The sequence below is a fragment of the Macrotis lagotis genome, chromosome 1 (assembly GCF_037893015.1).
Source record: "Macrotis lagotis isolate mMagLag1 chromosome 1, bilby.v1.9.chrom.fasta, whole genome shotgun sequence".
Classification (NCBI taxonomy): domain Eukaryota; kingdom Metazoa; phylum Chordata; class Mammalia; order Peramelemorphia; family Peramelidae; genus Macrotis; species Macrotis lagotis.
Window position 1 is genome coordinate 417,908,135 of NC_133658.1, and position 22,672 is coordinate 417,930,806.

Below are 22,672 nucleotides of genomic sequence, written 5' to 3' on the forward strand. Positions count from 1 at the left end.
AAGTTAAACTTTTTAAAATCAAAACTAAATTTACTATTTCAAATGCCAGTACTGAATTTGAAAATTTGCAGTTGGTATTTAAAATTCAATTTTACAAATCAAATTACTGAAAATTGGATTATTGTAATTTACCTGACTGACTCAATGAAAAACTGAGAAAAATAAATATGTCTATCAAGGATACATAAATACATATATAAAGAACTGAGTCAAATTTATAAAAAAAAATCATTCCCCTTGACAAATGGTCAAACGATATGCAAAGGCAATTTGTAGATGAGGAAATCAAAGCTATTCACAGTTATATGAAAAATTGCTCTAAATCAATACTGGGGGTGGCTAGGTGGAGCAGCGGATAGAGCACCGGCCCTGGAGTCAGGAGTACTTGAGTTCAAATCCAGCCTCAGACACTTAATAATTACCTAGCTGTGTGGCCTCAGGCAAGCCACTTAACCCCATTGCCCTGCAAAAAAAATAAAAAAAAGAAATAAAAATAAAATAAATCATTATTGATTAGAGAAAAGAAAATTAAAGCATCTCTGAGGTACCACCTCACACCTCTCAGATTGGCCAATATGAGCAATGTTGGAAGGAATGTGAGAATCTGGGACACTAATACATTGTTGGTGGAGTTGTGAACTCATCCAACATTTCTAGAGAACAATTTGGAATTAGGCCCAAAGGGCAATAAAAATGTACTTATCCTTTGATCCAGCAATGCCACTACTGGGTCTATGAAAAAGGGTAAAACCATCATGTACAAAAATATTCATTTGCCACCATTCTTTGGTGGCAAAGAATTGGAAAATGAGTGTCCATCAATTGGAGAATGGTTTAAGAAACTATAGTATATGTATGTGATGGAACACTATTGTTCTATTAGAAACCAGGAGGGATGGGAATTCAGCAAAGCCTGGAAGGACTTGCATGAACTGATGCTGAGCAAGATGAGCAGAACCAGAAGAACATTGTACACCCTAACAGTAACATGGGGGTGATAATCAACCTTAATGGACTTGCTAACTCCATTAGTGCAACAATCAGGGACATTTTTAGGGGATCTGCTTATGGAGAATAGCGTCTGTATCCAGAGAAAAAATTGTGGAGTTTAAACAAAGAACAAGTATTATTATTACTTTCATTTTTTAAAAAAAAAGTTGTCTTATGTACTATATAATTTTGTTATCTCTAATATTTTATTTTTTCCTCAAGGATATGTTTTTTTTTTCTCCCGACACATTCAATTTTGATCAATGCATAGCATGGAAATAATGTTAAGATTATCAGATTGCTTTCTGGGGCAGGGAGGGAAGGGAGGGTAGGGAAGAAATTGTAAAATTCAAAACTTTACAAAAAAATGATAGGTAGAGGAGGCAGCTAGGTGGTGGAGTGGATAAAGCACCAGCCCTGGAGTCAGGAGTACCTGGGTTCAAATCCAGTCTCAGACACTTAATAATTACCTAGCTGTGTGGCCTTGGGCAATCCACTTAACCCCATTTGCCTTGCAAAAAAAATGATAGGTAGAAACTGCTATTGTATATAATTGGAAAACAAATAAAATATTTATATAATAAAAAATGAATTTAACATTCATTTCTTAAAAAAATAATAATACATGAATACATCCAGGAACTGAGATTCATCATTGTGAGGAAGCCTCTGACAACTGCAGATTGCAATGGACCTCCAAATCAGTAAATAATCCCTAAGGGAATATTTTCAAGTGAATAGAAATTAAATGATTTTCCCAATGTCATTCAACTAGCAAGTATTAGAGATGAATTTGAATTCATCTTCCTACTTTCAGCCTAAATCCATTATACCATGCTAACTCTGTTGAATGATAATATGCACCATTTCTATAAAACTTGAAAGCTTATAAAACATTTCCTTATAACAACTGTAGGAAAGAGATAATGATTAATCTTGTTAGAGGGGCTATATTTACCAGAATTAAGATTGAAATAAAATTCTAGTCTCATAAAGGAGACAAATTCACATGTCCACTTCCTGAGTCATTCCTGTCTAGGAACAAAATTGAAATTTGTGTTTGGAAGGATAATGAATTATTATGCACATAAATACAGTCCCCTCTGATGATAAAGGATAAAAACAATTATTGAACACAAAGTAATTATTCCTACCCACACACTCATTTCCGCTTGGCTCACCCTCAATACAATTCGTTTTTGGAAAGGGTATGTTTATTTATAGGAGAGCAATAACAGGAAGCACTACTGTTCTTTGTGTACCAACTGAGAGGGATTTCACTAAAGAGCTTTAGGTCATTGAGTCCAATTTTTTCATTTTGCAAAGGAGGGAACAGAGGCCCATAGAGACTAAATGAATTGCCCAGGGTCACAAGTAGTAAGCACCATACCTAGAATTTTAAACTAAGTCCTCTGACTGCAAATCCAGTCAAAATCATGGCTTCTTGTTAATAGTTCTACCCCTTCCATTTATAATTGAGGAAACTGAGACCCACAGAAGGGAAATGAGCTGGTCATACAAAGGTCATACAAAGATTTTGACTTGAGTCTTCTGACTTTGAATTCTATGTCCCATATAGTCGGAGTATGTCTAGGTTGCTATTATAGAAGCTGTCCTTCATATTTGATGAGGATCATGCCAACCAAATTAATGGTGGCAAGACTTGCACATTATGTTTACTATACTGAGGAGTATGTTGTGTAAAGACATCCTACTCACTTGCCTTTTCCAGAACCATTTCACCCCATGGTCTGAGTTGATAGGAAACAAGATTTCCGATGATGGTCTGAATGTGATGGGAATCTCTTGGCTTAAGAATATGTTTTCCCCTCCCACATCAAGCTCCTCTTAGAATTTGCATCTAGGGGCAGCTGGGTGGCGTAGTGGATAAAGCACTGGCCTTGGAGTCAGGAGTACCTGGGTTCAAATCCAGTCTCAGACACTTAATAATTACCTAGCTGTGTGGCCTTGGGCGAGCTGCTTAACCCCATTTGCCTTGCAAAAACCTAAAAAAAAAAAAAGAATTTGCATCTGAAGAAATTTACTTTCAGATATCACTATGTAAACACCATCACTCAAGAAATAAAATAAAAAAATTTTCATGTTACTTATAGAATATAAGCTTTATAAGGATATCATTTCTATTTTTGTATATTTAGCAAATAGCATAGATCTGATACAAAGTAGAAGCTTAATAAATTTTTTGCTGATTAATTGATTGTGAATAACAGTGAATAGATAGGGTTGTGGTAAGTATTTGCTGTGAGGTCATACATTTATTTACTTGTTTCTATAGAGATACAAAATGATAATCATAACATTTACTCTCTCGTAGCACGTTATATTTTGCAAAATATTTTCCACATTGCTATTTCACATGACTAATTCCTATCTGTAGGAAAGAGTGAATGTCTTATGATCCCTATTTTATAGACAAGAAAACTGAGTTTCTAGCAGGCAAGACTTATCTAAGGCCTCATGTCTAGTAAGGGGGCAGTGTTGGAGGTCTTGAACCCAGGGCTTTTATCAAAAGAAATGAAAGACATTTGTTCCTTGCCCCTAAAGGACAATCTATCATAAAAGCTAGGTAAAGTATCTACTTCATGCCTCTTAACTTGGTATGTAGATGCCTACATGTGCTCCAAAACAACTTGTTCACTGTAATCTGCTCTCACACTGGCAAATCTATATTCCCAGAAAAAGATCATGAATGTTGCACTCAAATTTTCTCAAGGGTAAATCTGGTAAATGGGGTAAATCTGCTGAAGTGGAAATATAATCTTCTCAATCACACCTTTACTTATTAATCCCTCATTGATGTGTTCCAATTTGTACAACCCAATTAGTCTTACTTAATTTCACATTTACATCATAATCATCAACCATTTACTTAAAAGTAAGGGGAAATGAATAATAATAACATAGTTGCTCATATTAAACTAGTAAGTATGTGAATAATAAAATACTTCACAATTCACACATAAAACCTGTAACAAATTTGTACTTAGCATCTGTGGGGGACCTGGCAGAAAAGCTTAAGAGAGAGGAAAACCTGTTTATTATAGGTTTTGATGTCATCAATCCCTTAAGGAATCCCCCATACAAAGGTACTTTGCTACTAATCACTTATCTGTTAATTCCCATTGTTTTACAGCTGAGCAAATCCTCTTTTCTTCAATACTCACATCAATGTAGCATTTACAAGTTTTTTCAACTTACAGTCACTCTTAGAAGGGAGTTGAGAAAAGTGTTGCCTCCTTATTTTGGATAGCCATTTTCTTTAAGTCAGAGAACTACAAAGTTCATCAAGGTTGGACCCTACGAAACAGATGGGGAAAAGCCAGCTCTTTATTCATCAGAATATTGTATAGAGCAATCAAAACACCTCAGATTTACTCTTTCAATAAGGGATATCAGTCTAGTTAGATCTTATTCAGCAAGGCACCTTCAGAGCCTAAATTTTCCCCTTTTTTGATTTCTCCCCACCTTTGGATTAAAGATGGGTTGGAGGAAATTTGACAAAGGCAGAAAATTAATCTCTCACAGGTTTCATCTCTCTTAAACTCTAGTTTAAGAACTAAAGCTCTGTCCAGTGAAATTTAGCTTTTCTCCAGCCAAGCAGGAATTATATAGATGAAGTGATCTATCCTTTGTTAATCTCTTCAGTTTCAATAAAACTATTTTTCCAACATCTTGCTATTTTTTTAATATTCATTTGATTCTCTCTACTATATCCTTGTAATTGATGAAGGATGTTGTTACATTTTTATGAACTGTTTGATGGCTTAAAGAGTCAAAGAAAAAACCCTTTATTTATTAGAAAATAAAAAAATATGAATATGAAGAAATTGAGTTTCAAAGACACAAAATGATAGAGGATTATGTAGGAAACTTAAAGCCAAAGGTCATTATAGTTCCTTGGCTTATATGCATATAGTTATTTTAAAAAAAGGAGGGTAAAACTAAAAATAGGTATATATAACTATTTGGAAACTGAGATGTAATTTTAAAATGGCCGCTGATTTAATAGGCAAAATTTGAAAATTTTTTCCTCTTAAAAGTAAAATAAGTAATTAAGTGCCAAGAGCTCTGATTTAAGTCGTTTAAAGAAATCACATATATGTGATCCAAAGCCTGATTCTGAAATGAACATGGCATCTAATAATACTTAGAAGATAATGATATGTATTCAGATGAAATTTTAACATTTTGTCCTAATTCTAGGAAAGGAAACAAACCAAAATGCAAAACTGAGGAAGAAGCACCAGCAAAATACCCCCCTCAGACAGATTATGTTCACTGTAGAACAATAACAATCCATGTTATTGGGGAGTTATGATTAAATATGCAGCTAAGGCATTAATGGAAGGAAAAACAGAGGGAATGTGTTACTTCATGTCTCAGCCCAGGAAGTTCTAGACACCATAGTCCCCTGAATGCAAAAGACTGAACAATAGAATCATAATTTTACCTTTGATATACATGATCCTTGTGTCTACTATTCAGATATTACTGAACTCATTAAATTATAAAAAGCCAAGTTCTTGTATATTTTTGAAGCACTTTATCCACTCCTTTAAATCAGACTTTCCACTTTTCCCTTCAGCATATATGCAGGATAGTTATTTGTAATTATACAACCTATGATGATACTAATCACTCTAATTCCTTCATCTATGAAATTACTTCTGGACTTCTGGGCAGTCAAGATGGCAGCATGAAGCTAAGAAGTTCCCAGAGTTTTCCCCAAAACAGTTTTAAATGACGCCTCTACCAGACCCTAAAGTTTCAGATTCCACCAAAAAAGAGCAAAAAAAGTTTTCAATTCAAGATATCATGGAGGATCTTGAGTAAAAATCTGTCTCTTCTAGGGTAAAGTGCAGGCAAGAGAATGGAAAAGCCAGCAAGAGGCTCTTAGCAACATCACAGCTCACATTCCAGCTCAGCAAGCCAGCATGACAGCAGGGCAGTGGTGAGGGTCCAACCCAGGGTTGGAAAGAAATCATTGCATAAGCAAAGACTTGACATCAAGGAAGGAAAAACTTCTACTTAGGCAACATCTAGACTGCATAAGCAACACCTTGGCAAATGATAAGCCTGAGATCAGATCCTGGTCTCAGTAGAAAAAGACTGGGATTATACTCCTTGCATCTCAAGAGCAGAGTTCAACTATGAAAATGAACAAAAAAAAAAGAGAGAGAGAGAGAGAGAGAGAGAGAGAGAGAGAGAGAGAGAGAGAGAGAAGCATATTAACCATAGATAGCTACTATTTTGAGAGGGACAATAAAAATGCCACCTTAAAAGAAGAAAGCAGTTTGTGTACATGTAAAGCCTCAAAGAAATTTATAACTTGGCCTCAAATCCAAAACTTTCTGGAAGAGCTCAAAGAGGAATTTAAAAACCAAAGAAGAAAGGGAAAAAAATGTAAAAAAAAAAAAAGAAATGAGTCATGCAACAGAATTATGAAAAAGTGACTGAAGAAATCAAGTCCTTTAAAAGTAAAAATGGTCAATTGGAGAAAGAATGTAAATCATCAAAAAGTACAATCAACCAACTGAAAAAGGAAAACAACACATTTAAAAGTAAAATTAACCGAGGAAACACACTTTAAAAGAAAACACAAAAGCTAACTGAAGAAAATAAAACCCCCAAAATTAGAAATGAATAAATATAAATTAATGACTCTTAGATACCAAAATTCCATCAAACAAAAAAACCAAAAGACTGAAAAAAATAGAAGTACCTTTTTGGAAAAACAAATGACCTGGAAAATAGATTCAGAAGAGATAATTTATGAATTATTGGTCTTCCTGAAAGTCTCAATTAAAAATAAGACCCTGGAAAATATCTTTCAGGAAATTATCATGGAAAACTGCCCAAATATCCTAAAATAAGATGACAAAATCATCCTTGGAAGAATCCATTGATCATTTTCAGAAAGAGATTCCAGAATAAAAACTCCAAGGAATATGGTAGCCAAAGTTTAGGATTCTCAGCTAAAGGAGAAAATATTGCAAGCCATCAAAAAAGAAGCAATTTAAATACCAAGGATCCACAATCAGAATTAAACAGGACAGGGCAGCTAGGTGGCACAGTGGATAGAGCACTGGCCCTAGAGTCAAGAGTACCTGAGTTCAAATCCAGCCTCAGACACTTGATAATTACCTAGCTGTGTGACCTTAGGCAAGTCACTTACCCCCATTGCCTTGCAAAAACCTAAAAAAAATTAAACAGGAGGCATTAGCTTCAACATTAAAGAATCAGAGGGCCTGGAATGTGATATTCCAGAGGGCAAAGGACCTTAGACTACAACCAAGAATTTTCAGGGGAAAAGATGAATTTTTGATGACATAGAGTACTTCTAAAATTCTTCAATAAAAAGAATAACACTGAACAGAACATTCAATCTTCAAATACAAGATTTAAGAGATGTGCAAAAAAAGATAAATGGAAAGGGAAAAAATATTAGCCAATAACATTAAATTGGATATATCCTTATGAAAAAAGATAGTACTTGTAATTCTGGAGAATTATATTTCTCTTAGAATAGTTAATAGAAACATATCTAGAGAAAGGGTATGGGTATAGGTTAACCATGAACATAATAAGCAGTTAGCCAATACTTTAGCTAATGAGAATTGAATACAGTTGGAGGCATTGTACTAAAAGTGTATGAGTGGATCATGAAGTGATTTTGATTGTGAGGGTTTTATTTGTATTGGGATAGAGGGACAAAGTGTACTTAGAATGGCAGGACATAAATAAGTCATGAAGTGATTTTTCCCATACTTTATTTAACAAGAGTTGAAATACCATAGCTGTAGTATTATAGGGACTGTATGCATACTTAGAGGGACTGGACATAAACAGATCATAAGTTAATTTTGATTTACATGATACTTTAGCTACAATTAAGGGGAGTGTACTTAGAGGGGGAAGGTATGAATGGATCATGAAGTAATTTTACTTAAATGAAACTTTAGTTTATTAGGATTGTATGTGTGTAGAGGGTACTTGAAAAGAGGATGTGGTATAAATTGATTATAATTTGATTTTATTTATGACTCTTGAGAAGTATATTTCTAGTGGAAAAAAAGAGGAGAGTTTACTTGGGCAGTGACTATGAGGCAATGTGACTTTTCAATCAATCAACCCTTGAGAATTATACTTCTATCAGGACAGATAAAAGGTCAGGGTAAATTTTGACAGAGGGGTTCTGGGTATAAGACACAGTTAAAACAATAAAGACGTGAAAATAAGGATTATACTTAGAGAAGGCTAGGCATTGGAGTATAAATAACATCACATGAAGATGCACAAAGATCTATTCTAGTAGAGGAAAAGAAGGGTGGGTGTGAACACTGAGTAAATCATACTCTCAAAAGATTTGGCCCAAAGAGGGAAGAACATAATTCCCAATTTGGTTTAAAATTCAGGAAAGAAAAGGAAAGAAGGGACTGATAAAAGGTATGATGAAAAGTAAAAGTTAAAATAAATTTAAAGTTAAAATTACAAAAAGATGTTAAAGGGTAAAGGGAGCAAATCATTGGTGATGAGGGATAGGGGAAAAGAAAAAAGTATAAATAAATGGGGGAAGACATCATGGAGGGAAATATGGAAATATAGAGTTAGTGATATTAATTAAAAATATGAATGAGATGAACTCTCTCATAAAATGGAAGCAGATAGCAAAATGGATTAAAAAATAGAATCCTATAATATGTTATTTATAGGAAACACATTTGAAGCAGAGGGATACACACAGGGTAATGGTAAGAATGTAGTAAAATATATTATGCTTCAGAAGAAGTAAAAAAAATCAGGGGTAGTAATCCTGATCTCAGAGAAAGCAAAATCAAAAATAAATCTCATTAAAAGGGATAAGGAAGGAAACTACATATTTTTAAAAGGTACCATAGGCAATGAAATAAAAAAATTATTAAACATATATGGATCAAGTGACATAGCAGCAAAATATTTATAGAAGAAGCTAAATGAATTAAAGAGAGACATAGACAGCAAAACTATAATAGTGGGGGGATTTCAACTTCCTCAGAATTAGATAAATCTAACCACAAAATAATCAAGAAGAAAATTTAGCAAATGAATAGAATCTTAGAAAACTTAAATATGATAGACCTCTGGAGAAAAATTGAATGGGATAGAAAGAAATATAATTTTTTTTCTGCAGCAAAGGTTATCAGTATCAAAATAGATCATGTACTAGGGCATAAAAACCTTACAATCCAATATATGAAGACAAAAAAATTGAATTCATTCTTTTCAGATCATGATACAATAAAAATACATGTAATAAAAGGCCAAGAATAGATAAGCCAAAAATTAATTGGACACTAAATAGCCTAATTTTAAAAAATAATTAGATCAAACAACAATTCATAGAAATAATCAATAATTTCATCCAGAACAATGACAACAATGTGAAATCATACATTAAATAGCCCCATCTCAGAAACAGAAATTAAACATCAAGTAGGATTTACATATTGAATACAGAATTGGTTCAATATTAGAAAAATTATCAGCATATCAGAATAAATCTAACAGAAATTATATGATTATTTCAAAAGATATTGAAAAAGCTTTTGACAAAATGCGGAACATATTCCTACTGAAACATTAGTGAACATAGGAATAATTGGAGAGTTCCTTAAAATAATATGAAATATCTATCTAAAAGCTATTTGTAGTCATGTGAAAAAATGTCCCAGATCATTATTGATTAGAGAAATGCAGATTAAAACTATGAAGTACTACCTCACACCTATCAGATTGCGTAAGATGACAAAAAAAGGAAAATGATTAATATTGGGGAGAATGTGGGAAAATTGGAACATTAATGCATAGTAATCTGCTGTTTGATAAACAGTTGTGGAGTTGTGAACTGATCCAACCATTCTGGAGGGCAATCTGGAACTATGTCCAAAAAGTAATAAAACTACCCTTTGATCCAGCAATACCAATTTAGGTTTATATCTCAAACAAATCATTAAAAAGGGCGGGGGGAGGTGGTGGAGCCAAGATGGTGGCATGAAGGCAGGAATTCCCAGAAACTCATTCCTCAAAAAACTCCAAAAGTTGTCAAATTATGACTCTAGCCAAAATTTAGAGGGGCAAAACTCACAGAAAGACTAAGTGATACAATTTCCCAGTCTAAGATGACTTAAAAGTTCCACAGTAAAAGTCTGTTCCACCAAGACCAGGAGCTGGAAAAAGCTGCAGTCATAGCGCAGCACAGCCATGCCAGGAGCCTCGGTCCATGGCAGAGGGGGTGGTTTCCAGACCTCCTGGCCCAGGTATCATCAGGAACAGCTTGAAGAGGTGGTGAGAGAACTCACCAGAGTGAGTGCAGAGCAGAGCTCCAGCCTCAGAGCAGCCCTGAGGTGATAACCTACAGAAGGAGTTGGCAAGCACATGCAGAGCTCTCAGGCCATAGATGGTAAGGAGGTCAAGGGAGATTGCAGAGATCTCTCTGCTCTCCCTAGGGAAGGACTCAGCTGTTTTCCAACACTCAGACCCAGGACCCAATCTGGGCCCCCATAACACCACCATAGCCAAGCAGGGACTATCCTCACAGCTCCAGGGCAGAAGGGAGGGCCTGAAAACAGGCAAGAGAGCAGTCAGAGCTACCTCACATAAGACCTTGGAGGAATTAAGTTCCCTGTGGGTTTGTCCCCCCCAAAAAAACCCCAAGCTTTAGAAGTGAGGTAAATCAGTCATAGGCTGAAGAAATGAGCAAACAACAGAAAAAGAAGAATCTGACCATAGAAAATTACTTTGGTCCCATGGAGGATCAAAATACATACTCAGATGACAGCAAAATCGGATCTTCTATATCCAGAAACTCCAAGAGAAATAGAAAACAGCCTCAGGTTATGGATGAGCTCAAAAAAGACACTGAAAAGCAATTAAGGGAGGTAGAGGAAAAGTTAAGATGAGAAATGATAATGATGCAGATAAATCAGGAAAATCAAGTCAGCAACTTGGTGAAAGAAATAAAAAAAAATACTGAAGAAAATAACATATTAAAAACCAGTTTAGGGAAAATGGAAAAAGCAACACAAAAGGCAAATGAGAAGAATACCCTAAAAAGCAGATTTGGCCAGCTGGAAAAGGAGATAAAAAAACTCTCTGAAGAAAATAACTCCTTCAAATGAAGAATGGAGTCAAAGGAGGCCGATGACTTTGCAAGAACTCAGGGAAGAAATAAAACTATATCCCCCCCAAAAAAAATTAAAAGAAAATGTGAAATATCTCATTGGAGAAAAACAATTGACCCTGAAAAACAGATCCAAAAGAGATAATTTAAAATTTATTGGGCTACCTGAAAGTCATGACCAGGAAAAGAGCCTAGACTTCATTTTTCAAGAAATGATAAAGCAAAATTGTCCTGAAATCCTAGAAGCAGAGGATAAAATAGAAATTGAGGGAATTCACCGATCACCTCCTGAAAGAGATTACAAAAGAAAACCTTCCAGGAATGTTATAGCAAGACTCCAAAACTCCCAAGTCAAAGAGAAAATACTAAAAGCTGCCAGAAACAAGCAATTCAACTACTGTGACTCTATAGTCAGGATCTAGCAGTATCTACATAGGTGTGGAATATGATATTCTAGAAGGCAAAAGATCTTGATTTACAACCGAGAATCAACTACCCAGCAAAACTGAACATCCTCTTTCAGGGGAAAAGATGAACTTTCAATGAAACCAGGGACTTTCAGACTTTCCTACTGAAACAACAGACCTGAACAGAAAGTTTGATCTCCAAGTACAGGACACAGGTGAACCATAGAGGGAGTGGACGAGGACTAATTATGAGGAATTTAATGATGCTGAACTGTTTGTATTCCTGCTTGGGAAGAAGATACTGATAACTCATATGAACCTTCTCATTTATAAGAGCAGTTAAAAGGAGCATGTACAGACAAGGCACAGGAAGGAGTTAAATATAATGGCATAATATAGTAAAAAGATGTAGTCCATGGGTGATAAAGAAAAGTACTGGGAGGAAGAGAAAGGAGAGGAAGAAGGGGCTAAGATATTTCATGTAAGAGTCAAGAGGGGCAGCTAGGTGGCACAGTGGATAGAGCACTGGCCCTGGAGTCAGGAGTACCTGGGTTCAAATCCGGTCTCAGAAACTTAATAATTACCTAGCTGTGTGACCTTGGGCAAGCCACTTAACCCCATTGCCTTGCAAAAAAAATTTAAAAAAAGAAAAGAAAAATTAGAGGAAAGGAATGGGATAAGGGGGAAACAGGGGGAGGGAGGGGGGTGTAGGCAATAGAAGAGAGGGAAGATAGTGGGAGAGGGTATTCAGATACAACACACTTCTGAACAGGGACAGGATGAATGGAGAGAGAGAATGGGATATATGAGAGTGGGGGAGGAATATAGTTAATGATAGTAACTGGGAAAAAAATCGAAGCAATTTCTCTGGTGGCTATGATGGGGGAAAAAGAGACAGAGCCATTGGAATCTAAACACAAGCTGAAGTACACATTTTTTCCTCTCTCACTATTCTTAAGGTTTCCTCATCTTTGGGGGGGGGGGGGGTTATGATTACTCTCACAACAAGATTATTGTAATAATATAGGATAAATAAAAAAATAAGAAAAAAGGGAAAAAGTCTTACATGTTCAAAAATATTTATAGTGGCTCTTTTTATGGTGGCAAAGAATTGGAAATTGAGGGGATGCCCATCAATTGGGGAATGACTGAACAAGTTATGGTATATAAATGTTATGGAGTACTATTTTTCTGTAAGAAATCAGGAGTGATTGACTTTAGAGAAGCATGAAAAGGACTTGCATGAGCTGATATTGAGAGACATTAGCAGAACCAAGAGAACATTGTGCACATTAAAAGCAACATTGTAAAATGATCAACTGTGCTGGATGCAGCTCTTCTCAGCAATTCAAAGATCAAAGACAACCCTGAGAGACCTACTATGGATAATGTCATCCACAGCTAGAGAAAAAACCTGCAGAGTCTGAATGCAGAGCAAAGCATTCTATATTCACTTTTTTAAAAATTGCTTTTATGTTTTTCCTTTCTTTCTCGTGGTTTTTTCTTTCCCCTTAATTCTATTCCTCTTTTACAACATGACTAATAAGTAAATAAGTTAAACAGAAATGTAAATTTAGAAAACTATGGAACTCATAAATCTGCAAATGCTATAAAACTTTGGTTGAATGTAATTATAATAAATAATTAAATAATAAAAAATAAAATAAAATTTCAAAAACAAATTATATCTGAAGGAATGCCACTATAAATCAAAAGTTAGAGTAAGTCAGGATTGATGTATCAAAACAATAATGTCAGGGATTGACTGACAGAAACCTTTTGTTTAAAAATCAAACACACTGTATTTTCATTTTGAAAATTAATTTGAAAGAACTAAGTATCAAAGTTTTAACAAACTGAATGAGCTTTATTCTGCCAATGAAGATGAAGCAAAAACATTATATTTAGGGGTTTTTTTTTACTATTTTGGACATAATAATATCATTTAGCATACTTGAAAAAGTCCTTTTCTAAATGTTCTGAAAGTGAAACAATGGAAATCATTACTTTCTCTGGAAAGCCTAATTAAATAACTATAGTCATATAGTACCAATTTTAAAATAAGTCCTGACTTCAAGCAGGAAATTCTTTTATTAATTAATTGTGTAACATTTAAGGTTTGGGACCATATTGATTTAGAAAATGTTATTCCTATATATTTTTATTAGAGAATATATATTGTTCCTATATATTATTATTAAAGAATAACCTAGACCTATCATTGTGTATTAGATTCTACCTACATAACTGCCACTGATTTTTCATTAGGAAACAAATAGGTTATCAAATTTGTTTTCCATGATTTTATTTTGAATTCAAGACTGAGTTCTGAGAATTAGATAGCAGGGTAATAATGATGATGGTGCTCTTTTGATTGATATTTTTAAAAAACTGATCAATACATTCTAAATATAATTGTTCCTATCTTCTAAATTGACTTAAATATTTAATGTGACCTTCAGCAGAGAGAGATAACAAAAAAATATTTTGACAATCACAGTCACTAATTTTTACCCAATAAATGAAAGCTATCTGTAATGGTTAATGGTGGTAATATTTTAATTCTATTATTCCAAGATTAGGAAGCAGTTTATAAACAGCATTTGATTCAGCATTGAGAAAGAATATCTTATCAAACAATATTCCACTTAGAAAAACTAATTAAGAAATTATGTTTTTAATCAGACTTAACCATATACATATAATTACTGATTTGTCTTCCAGTGAGCTGACATTTTGCATTTACTGGCTTTATACTAAATCATGCAGCTACTCTATTTCCTTATTTGTAGCTTTTTAAAAATGTTATTGATTGGCTCCTTCTTGGGGGGGTCAAAGAAATTCATATCAGAAATTTCCAAAATGGAACAAATATTGATCCATAATCAACGTGTCATTTATTTTTAGGAGTAACATTTCAATGTTTTAACCTTTTTGTTAGGAACACTAAGACTGTAATTTTGAATGATAGCTTAAAAATTAAAATGTTAAAATGACTACAACAAAATCAGGAACCAGAAGAATGACTAACCTTTTAAGATACCTTACAATTAGTGATCTTCTGTTTGTCAAGGATCCCTGCAAAAAGATTTTGCCTTAAAGAGTTGTTTTCAAAATAATAAGACCAAGAATTAACTTAAATAGCAAGATATATAAATTTCCTAACAAGATACCCTTTTCAAATACATATTGCTTTGAGTAATGGTAGGAAAGTCTTATATATTATCTTATCTGTATTTTGAATCTGATATCAATATACAAGAAACTTACCCTGCTTAGTAACATAACAGTTCTAAACATTCACTTTGAAGAAGGGGAAGGGGAGGAAGGAAAGCAAATTGCTATTCATTTTTTATCGCAAGGGTAAGCCCTCTTCTCATCCTCAACTTAATGTCCAAATTCTATAATGAAAATTTCTCTATGAAATAATCATTATTAAGATATTTTTCTTTTAAAGACCTTTTATCAGTTGATAACCATAATTGAAGACCTGCTTTGGGGTGGGGGGAGGGAGGTGGGAAAGAATGAATAGTTTTATAAGAAAATACAGAATTTAATTCTGTCAAATCTTTTGAAATGCATGAAAATTAGCGTTTATAAAGAAGTCACCTTCTCAATAGCTTCATAATATTGTTTAAACTATGTTGTGATACATTTTCTGTGATTTTCCTATTCTTTAAACAAATGTAGAACTATGAGTTTACAATCATATTAGTATCCATAAAGTAGTCACCTACAGAGTGTTTTAGGAGAAAAATTCAGGAAGTTAAATATAAATAATTTGACTAAAAAGCAACCATGTAAACATGAGGCAAATAGATCTGAACATTAACATGTATTCTTGAAAAAGAATTTAGCATGTTGGAACTGAGTGGAGCTTATTTGATAAGGGGATGAAGATAAAGTATCTAAATTAAAATTTTAGATATTACTTTAAGGAAATCTTGACAGTGAGAGAGAGTTACTCAAACATTAATAACTAAGCTGGAAAACACATTTAACTTTGTTTTAGGAAGAATCTTTGCAGAAATCAAACTTGGCTTTCTATCAGTTTTTCAGAACATCCTAGGGGGAGGGGAGGGACAAAGATTATGAGTCTTCATCATGTGTTTTTGTAAAAAGCTACTCTGGATTTCTAGTTTCTTTGACAAATTGCATGGAACAGTCACATGTTTTTTCTTTCAAGGTGCACTCACATAATTCAAAGAGAGAGTGCGTCAATTTATTATTTTTAGGTTTTTTTTTTTTTGCAAGGCAAACAAGGGTTAAGTGGCTTGCCCAAGGCCACACAGCTAGGCAATTATTAAGTGTCTGAGACCTGATTTGAACCCAGGTACTACTGACTCCAGGGCCAGTGCTTTATCCATTATGCCACCTAGCCGCCCCAAGAGTGTGTCAGTTTAAAAAGAGCCTAATAGGAAGAAGATTAAAGGAAGCTTTTAGTCAGCTTTAGAGTTAGAATTATTGATTTGGTGATAAGTGCTGTGTTTTTTCCTGAATTTGAACTAAAGACCAACTATTCCAAATGCCTGGTCTTCATTTAGAGTTTGAATTTGCAAATAATGTTTTAGTTAATAGTGAGAAATCTTTTTTATTTTTTTAACATAAAACATGTGAGATACAGGATTCAAGTTTTTGTTATGCAGATTCCTCTTACAATTTTGTTCCTACAAGTAAAACACATATATTATTTATGAGCCAAAATCATTAAAAGGATAAATCAAATTATCCTAACTAAAAATCTTTCAAGACATATACTTTTTTTCCCCATTTAAAAATATATTCTGGGCAAAGATGGCAGAGTAGAGGCAAGGATTAACTTGAATCTCCCCAAACCCATCCAAATACCTTTAAATAATAACTCTAAACAAATTCTATAGCAACTGAACCCCCCAAAAAGATGGAGCAAAATAATTTTCCATCCCAAAACAACTGGGAAGACCAACAGGAAAGATCTAATGCACCAAGGCAGGAGTGGAGTACAGTCTGCCACAGACTAGAACAGGAGCAGACCACCAGCTGAGACAGCGGCTGCTTGCCATGCTCTGAGGCCACTACCAATAAAGGGATCAAATGCCTAGATAGAAGATTACAGGGCTGTCTTTGCTAGCACTGAGGGAGGACTCTGCTGCCTTGCTCATACTCAAATCTGGGTGGCAGTCTCAGGTTGAGGAGGAACAATAGTACACCAGAGCCTACAGAAAAGAGTGCTTGTGGCTGCTCATAGATCAGAACACAAGCCAGGAGAGTAGCAAACACCTCTCCTTAAATCACATCACCTTGGAATATGACCTTGCAAGAAATGAAAATTATAGGTCCCTAGAAGTTTCTCTAAAATCAGCTGCACAAAACCCTTGAAGTTTGGGATGATTAGTCCTCCACCCTAGAAGTAGAGCCCTAATTAAACAGTTAAAAGTCAAGCAACAGACTGGGAAAATAAGCAAACAGAAACAGTTACTCTGGTGACAAATAAGATCAAAATAAACTCAGAAGAAGATAACACAGTCAACATTGCTATATCAAAGCCTCCAAGAAAAACATGAATTGATCACAGGCTATGAAAGGGCCCAAAAAGGATTTTGAAAATCAAATAAGAGAGATGGGGAAAATTGGGGGGGGGGAATAAGAGTTATACAAGAAAAATCATGAAAAAAAGTCAACAGCTTAGTAAAAGACAAAAAATACTGAAGATATAACACCTTTAAAAAACAGACTAGGTCAAATGTTAAATATGAGAGGAAGAATGCCTTAAAAAGTAGAATTGGTCAAATGGAAAAGTAGTTACAAAAACTCATTGAATAAAATAATTCTTTAAAAATTAAAATTGAGCAAATGAAGCTAATGACTTTATAAGAAATCAAGAAACAATAAAGCAAAACTAAAAAAATTTTTAAAAAGAAGACTGTGAAATATTTCATTGGAAAGACATAGAAAATAGATCCACATGAGATAATTTAAATTTTTTTGGAATACCTGAAAGCCATGATCAAAAAAAAAAGAGCCTAGACATCATCTTTCAAGAAATTTTCAAGGGAAAATTTCCATGATATTCTAGAACCAGAGGGAAAAATAGAAAACGAAAGAATCTACCAATCACTTCTTTAGTAGGAGATATCATAAAATGAAAACTCCAAGGAAATTAAAGACAAATTTAAGAGCTCCCTGTTCAAGAAGAAAATATTGCAAGCATCTAGGAAGAAACAATTCAACATCATGGAGCCATGATAAGGATAACACAAAATTTAGCAGCTTCTACACTGAAGAATCAGAGGACTAAGTAGATTCACATGAGACATGAAAGACAGAGAGAGAGAGAGAGAGAGAGAGAGAGAGAGAGAGAGAGAGATAATAAAAAACTAAAGTGAATCAAAATCTCTTAAATATAGTTGAATATAATTTAATGGGTTAACCTTGGAAAGGAGAAAGCTCACCTAGGGAAAGGAGGATGTCTTTTGAATGCACCGGGAATACTTCCTTGATGATACTTACATGAGATTCTACCATTTTTACCTAATTTCCTTCCAGCAAGAATGAAGGACTCCCCTACACATCCATATTACATGTGGAGGCATAGAAGGAGGTCATATATTCAAACATAACTCTATCCACAATTCTGTAGTTTTTATTCCCTTATATGTGCTTTATTTCCCTAAACAAAAATGAGAAGGAAGCTCAGATCAAATGATGCGTAAACAAGGAATTTCTCTAAAAATCCCAAAGTCATGGTCACACTGTCTTAACTTTAATAAATTCAGTGTGAGGAAATGCAGTACATCTGAAAGAAACAGTGACTGAGCATTATGCTGAGGAACTCATCCTAAGGATGGGTTGTGTTTTTTGGAGTTTTGTGTAAAAAAAGCTTGCGTAAGAAGGTAGGGCCAAAATTTGAAAAACTGGGAAGGCAGAAAGAGATAGGTTTCTTCGATAAGAATACATTCTTTGAGGAAATGCCTTTCAAATATTGTGGCTTGATATTCCTCGTTATCATTAAGTTTGTACTCAAAAGAAAAAAAAAATTAAACCCCTAAAGTATTCTGAGCAGGGTGCAAGGTGGTCAGATATAGTTTGTAAATCTTCTATGTCTAATCTAACAAAGATATTTTCTCCTTCACAAAATAAAAGATTTAGCCCAAATGAGTACCATGATTCCTTTTCAGTTCTAGATCCTGTGATAATATAAACCTATAAAACACCCTGATAACTATTAATAAAGAATTTCCTTTCTCCTACCCTCATGTTCTAGGTATACAGTGAGGAAGAGTGAACTTCAAATTTAACCTCTGATACTTACTAATTGTGTGACCCTGGATAAATCACTTTACCACTGTCTTGCTTCTGTTTCTTCATCTTTAAAATGGAGGAAATAATAGAACTACATCCCAGGGTTGTTAGAAGGATAAAACGAGACAATGTTTATAGAGTGTTTTGCAAACCTTAAAGTTCTGTATGAATTCTAAATATTATTGTTAATCATCTGTAAAAGATTTAAGCCTGTGACCTCCTATTTGCTCCAGTAAATAGTAACAAAAGTGGTCAGGATCCCATCAAAATTACCTTTCACTAATTTACTATTCACTAATGCCCCATTCTTTGTTCTTTACATTAAGTTTTGCAAGAATATATACTATATATATATATATATATATAATATAATACTATATATACTATATAATACTAATATATACTATATATATATATAGTAATGAAAAAAAAGAGCAGTACTTGCAGTTCTTATGATTAAGGTTCAAGGTTCATATCTCAGTTCTATTACTTTTTATTTGAATAACCCTAGAAAAGTCAGTTTTCTTCTCTGTAAAATATACAGAATTTACTAGCAGAATCCCTTCCAAATCAAAACTCAGATTTAACCTCTCTCTCTCCTCACCTGCAGTCTCAAAACTCCAGTTTCCTATTGGACACTCAAACTCATTGTCTCATAGACATCTTATATTGAATATGTCAAAACCTGAACTCATTATCTGCCCCCCCCTTCCCTCCACCTTCTAATCACTAGGTTTTTGCCTTGAGAAGAAGATAGGGGTGAAGGAGTAGATAATAGTAAGAGACATGCAAATAATTCTAGAGATAAGAGACAAGGTAATTTTAGGAGATAAGAGGGTAATAACAACAAATGGACTCATATTTTTTTCAAGGAAATATGAGACTAGGTTTTCAGTTGAGAGAGTGAGAGAAGGAAAAATCATAGGGAGTTTAAGGAAAAATTAAATAGTTTGGGGAAATTGATGTGGTAAGTGGGATAGTAAATAGGGAGTGTAAAAGGATTGTCTTGCCACAGTGAGGATATAATTGAGATTACATAATAAATTTGTAATGGAAATAGCATAGTTTGATGATTTTCACCAGCTTTCATCATCAGCACATTAGTAGAACTGAAGGCAGTGCATAGTGAGAATAATTCAAGGCTACAACTTGGCAGGCCAAAGATGGGCAACAGGTAGGAGAAGATAGGCGATAACATTGGATAACAACTTTCCATGCCCATATCCCTGTGGTTTATCCACTGACCTAAGATCTTCTATTCCCTTCATTTCTTTTAGAAGTCAGTTAACAATAAGGGAATTAGGGAATCCTAGAAGTATGAACATTCCTACCTGCTTCCCCCTCAGGGCTTAGGAGCAAAGAAAGCCAGGAATAGTCTAATGTGGAAACAGTTGGCAACTCCCAATATCCTCACACTAGTCTTCCATAGGCCCCCAAATCCTAACCAGTGGAGTTCTTCATTTAGATTAAGTTTTTGCCTCTAGAACAATCTTTATAAAACACAAAACCCAAGAAGAGCTTACAATAGCATGGCCTACCAGATGCTCTTGATGCATATCTTCCTCAGGTTTCCTACCAATAATTTTACCAGATAACTTAGGGACATGGGGGATATCTAATTCAGTTCCTTCATTTCATGCTTTTTAAAAACAAATATATTATGACTTAATATCTGTGTCATACTGCAGAAATTCCAAGAAATTAAGGATCATGTCATATCTAATTTTTGCATCTTCTTAAAGACCTAGCACAAAAGTTCATGATAGGGAACTGAATATGTTTGCTGATTGAATGATGATAGATGTAAGGGTGATTAAATATTTTTTCAGTCTTTGTTGGTTTTATCCACAGGTAGAGAAGACCATGGCTTTGCCTTTTGGATTTATCTTTGTTTCTGTATTTTCCTTATAAACTAATTTTCAAGTTAACTTTGGAAGTGAGAAACCTTGAAAAACAGAGTTATTATTTGATCAAGTAACTTTACAAGGATGATAAATAGGTATTATCTATCCTTCAAAGATTAAAATCAAGACATATAAAGAATTTTCCACTTTTGAGCAAGGGTAAAATCTCTGACCAAGAAACCCAAGCCTATAGATCAAGAAATTAAGTCCAAATAAAAGACTAAACCTCAGAACATTAGCAAATCCAGGAGATCCTGCTGCTCTATGTCCCTTGGTCAAAGAAATTCCTTTTACACATGAAATACCTTCTAGCCAAGACTCTGAAAAAAATCAAGATAATGACTGCATAGAAGGAATAAAGTTGAAAAGGATTTGGGAGGTTTGGGAGACATTTATGCTATACTAGTACTTTAAAAAGGACTTTTATTGACTCTCTAAAGTGATGGATAAACACTTTTCTTTTTTCTTTTTTGCAAGGAAGTGGAGTTAAGTGACTTGCCCAAGGTCACACATCTAGTATGTGTCAAGTGTCTGAGGCTGGATTTGAACTCCCATTCTCCTGACTCCAAGACCAGTGCTCTATTCACTGTACCACCTAGCTGTATTTCTGATACATGGTACCATAACTGCTTGGGGTCAGAGTATATTTCATGGTCCTGAAACAGAAAGAGGCTGAACCTACCAGACCCACAAACTTGCCTTATTAGGAGTGTTCTCTAACCTAACTTGATAACTGTCACAAAAGACATTAAGACTCAAAGGTGATGAAAACAACTGCATTGTATTCAAAAATATGATTTTCTGGTATTGGAGAAAAAAGAACAAACCTCTTACAGTCTCTTATCTGAATCTGAAAGCAAGTGAGTAATGCTATCGCCAGCAGACTTCATTCTATTAGAGACAAAGAGTCAAAGGCATAATTATAGCATTAGGAAGCTGATTACAAGTAGGAAGTAAACTGAGTGATAAAACCAGGACTACAACTTTTCCCAGAAACTTTGGGAAATACTGACAATCGTAAAAGTGATTGAGCCGGACCATCTTAGGGATGGATCCTGAAGTCAGTCAACTATGCAGACACACAATCTAACAAACTCATTCACAGAAACATTAAGAATATGGTAGAGCAGAAGTGGGAGGGTAATTAAAATGAGAGAATACTCATTGTATTGATTGTTATCAGCAAAAAGTACCCTAGAAGTGTGGGTCTACAGAATGGTGGCAATGGGAGGACAATTAGAAGTAATACCTTCCACTTTTCTCATTTTATAGTCAAGGAAACAGATTTTTTTTAATTCTCCTCAACTTCCCTTTCACTGGCATAAGGTGCTCTTTAATTTTCTTGCTATACACATTTCACACATATTGTGGCATTTTTTCCACTTGGTTAATTATTTGTTGAACAAACTAAATGCATACTTTTTTCAAAAAGTTAGAAGTTCAGGTATATATAAAGATAAATAAGATATGGTCTCAGTCCAAAGAGCTTACCTTATAATGAGGAACATTAAGTATAATGTAATGAAGAGCAGAGAACAAGATCAACTTCTTGCTCTGTGTGTTCTTAGGCAAGTTTCTTTCCCCTCTCTGGAACTGTTTCTTCAAATACAAAAATGATAGGAATCATGCTGGATGATACCTAAAATCCCTTCCAGCTCTGATAATCTACAACTTTTGTCTATTTAAATGATTTATCTATATTCTATGTCAGAGGTTCTTAACCTGGAGTCCATGTGCTTGTTGATAGATTGATATATTATACATAGATATATAGATGTAGTTAGAGGTGCAGTTATATAATTTAATATATCTATCTATATAATTTAACATATATAATTGCAATATATTTCTTTTCTAATCTTATGTATTTTATTTTATTCATTTAAAAACATTATTTGGAGAAGAGGTTC